The sequence below is a fragment of the Penaeus monodon genome, chromosome 6 (genome assembly GCF_015228065.2).
Source record: "Penaeus monodon isolate SGIC_2016 chromosome 6, NSTDA_Pmon_1, whole genome shotgun sequence".
Taxonomy (NCBI): domain Eukaryota; kingdom Metazoa; phylum Arthropoda; class Malacostraca; order Decapoda; family Penaeidae; genus Penaeus; species Penaeus monodon.
Window position 1 is genome coordinate 57,245,170 of NC_051391.1, and position 3,401 is coordinate 57,248,570.

The following is a 3,401-nucleotide window of genomic DNA, read 5'->3' on the forward strand; positions in this document are numbered from 1 at the left end:
TTTTTTTTGGACAGATCATGAATGATAACTGTATCAATAATAATAACGGTAATAAAACTCATTCTTATTATTATTAAATCATTATCTTTTTTGTTATTTTGTTATCATTATGATAATAATAATAAGAAGAAGAAGAAGAATTTTTATTATTATTATCATTATTATTTTTATTATTTTTATTATTATTATTATTATATTATTATTATATATTATTGTACTATATACATCTCACCTCAATCATCATCATCATCATTTATCATCATCATCATCATCACATCATCATCATCTCAACATCATCCACATTTATCATATATCATATCACATTGTCAAACACATCATCATAATTATTATTATCATCATCATTATTATTGTTATTGTTCTTATTATTATTACTGTCGATATTAATATTGCTATTAGTATCGTTACGATTATTGTTATCACTATTATTGTTGTTGTTGTTATTTTGTCCTTTTTATTATTGTTGTCACTTTTGTTATCATTATCATTGTTATTCTTTTCATCAAAAGCATTATGTACACAGAAGTTTCTCTCTCTCTCTCTCTCTCTCTCTCTCTCTCTCTCTCTCTCTCTCTCTCTCTCTCTCTCTCTCTCTCTCTCTCTCTCTCTCGTAAACTTTAACATTCCTACCATCTCATAAACAGGGTGAAGTGTATTTTGCAATTCCTTGAAATACATTTCTATTTTTGTCTGCAAAGAAAAGATTTGGAATATTCAGTGCATGTCGTTTACTGCATAGGAATATAATTTAGGAAATTTATTTGTACAGTCAATAGTTATCACTTACCTTATAGGAGTGTAAATTATGAACATTATTTGTGCACTATTTTTTAAATATTTCGTGTTGATTCCGCCACATTCTAAATTCACGAAGAATTTGTGTGACAGAATACGAATCAGTAAATGAAGGAAAAAGTTTGTGTGATAAAGTTCATGACTTAGCGACACCCCAACCATAATGTCAGCGCAGTTGCAATTCCATTTTTGTATAAGAATAAATAAAAAAACAAGTATTAATACATATCTTCCTAGAACCTCGAGATTGTAGTTGATAATCTCAGGGTCTGTTGTTAATGTGGGTCCAGAGGATAAAAACAGATCTTATTACTTCCTTATAACTATTTTCCCTTTTTTTCACTTTCATCCACTTAAAAAAAATCTTACCGACGTCATTTTCGGCTTCCTCTGGTTTGCAACTGGAACTGAGCACTTTATGGGTTTCGGTGCTATGGCGTAACACCTGCTGGCATCTGCGAGTGCTTGGACAGTCAGCTGCTTCTTGCAGTCACGAGGGAAGCTGTTCCTTTTAAATGTGTCGCTTGTAAAGAACTGTTCGAGATTTACGATGTTGATCTGGCGCGCCTGCCTAGTTGAAAACCGGTTATTTTTATAAAACGAAAACCCTGGGACTTCTAAACCGGGTCTGTCTGGCTTACAAGTAAATATAAAAATAATACAATATAGCTGTATGCTAAGTTACAAATGCATAGAAAAAAATAATTTTCGTTTTAAATCTCAACACAAAAATGTTTTCTACCCAGCGAAATAATTCTCTGACTGCTTAACAACACCTTGGTTGGATGGCCCGGGTTCATGGCGACCGCGCATATATAGTAAGCTGTTTGTTCGTACACCAGCTGACGCGTCGAGAGGAACCAAGTCCATTGTTGTCCCTCTTCAAGGACAAATATCTTGGAAAGTTCCTTATTGACATTCTTATTACGTCCATAGTTTTGCTTGTTTGAGCTTCTGTCAGTGGTGTTGCTCTTAATGGAAACAGACTGGGATCGAAATGCTTCCTGTGATCATACATGCGCTGTACAGTGCTCGGGACGGAATTCGTCGGGTTGTGAAATGCGGTGTGTCCTTCCCGTAGAGTTGGGCCATAGCTCGCGGTAGAAAAAAAGGGAGTGGACAATCGGCGGTGCACATGTGAATGTTTGCAGAATGTGTAAATACGAAGACATACTGTGTATATTCGTATAAGCAAATATATCTGTACAGTATGTGAAGATACATACACATAAAACTAGACATACATGTTTGTATCCACGTTTGAGTAAATTTAGGCGGCCATGAAGGAGATTCCACCTGGACGGATCCGACGGACTCGTTCCTTCGCGGCCCGACCCGAGCGCCGCGACCCGACCATCCCGAGACCTCAAGACAGCCTATAAAATACATGGGGCTGCCACTCCGCCCTGACCGTGGGCTAAGGAATGCGGCATTACGTAGGACTTACCGAGGAGCGATCATGACGGCGAGTTCCGAGTCCGCCCGATAGATGGCGGGGCAGTCGCGACCTCGGGCCGCTCGGCGGTCGGGCGTCGTCTGCCACTTAACAAGAGATCTGATTCAGATGAGTTAGTTACCCGCTGACCGCAGGAGTGGAAGGAGGAGGGATTGCCTTTCGCGCCGCGCGCTGGATCTTGAGTGTGAACACCGCCCCTCCCCCGACGCATTTTTTAAGAGTGACTTGAAAGGACTGGTCGTTGTGCCAAGTGCTCGTAGACTGGAGTTTGCTTGAAGGCGCGCTGCTGCCGTGAGGCAAAGACGCTGCGATTTTAGTGTGTGTGCGGCGCGACTGTGCGCGCGAGGAGCGACTGGCCATCCCGACACTGGCAGAGCAGGTGAGTTCCTGGGATGCCGCTGTTATTGGTCAGTGTTGCTGCCATAATTATGGGTATCTGTCTCCTGCCAAGGTGATGCCACGGGAGGGCGCCCCGGCTGCGGCCAGCGGCTGTGCGAAGCCGCTATGGGCTTCGTAAGCCCTGGTGGGGTTGGAACGGGTTGCTGTGGTACAGGCCGCGAGGACAGTGGCTGGGAATATGGACTCTCCCTCCCTCCCTCCTCCTTCTTCCTTCCCCCCTCTCTCCTCCCCTTCTCTTTTCCTCTTCCCCCTTCTCTCTCTCTCTCTCTCTCTCTTCTCTCTTCCCCTTTTCTCTATCTCCTTTTCCTTCTTCTCTTCCCCTCCTTTTCTCTCTCCCTCCCCTCCCTCCCTCCCTTTCCCCCCCTCCCCCTCTCCTCTCCTTCTCCCCCTTTTTTTTTTCTCTCCCCCTTTTCCTTTCCTTTTTTCTTTTTCTCTTTTTCCTTTTCATTACTACTATCTTTATTCTATTCTCCCCCCTTTCTACCCCTCCTCCTCCCCTTCCCCCCCCCCCTCCCTCTTCCTTAAACCCCCGTTTTTTTGGTTTGGTGTTTTATTTTTTTTTCAAACTTTTCTGTTTTAAGATTGTTTACTTGGAAAATTTGTTTTTTTTTAGCTTTTCTCTTTTTAAAGGCCCGCCTTTCGAAAAGGGAAGCGGGGCCCTTTGGGGTTTTTTATTTTTCCTTCCTTCACGCACGGGGGAAATTTTTTTGCTTTTAGGGGTAAAAATTAAATT

General features: G+C 41.9%; 1 protein-coding gene across 1 annotated transcript in view; it reads left to right on the plus strand.

The window, feature by feature from the left end:
* Positions 1–2,338: 2,338 nt before the first annotated feature.
* LOC119574700 overlaps positions 2,339–3,401 on the plus strand; it is a gene marked incomplete in the record, with an annotated part of 93,915 nt that continues 92,852 nt past the window's right edge. The window contains 1 exon segment of the mRNA XM_037922090.1: positions 2,339–2,648.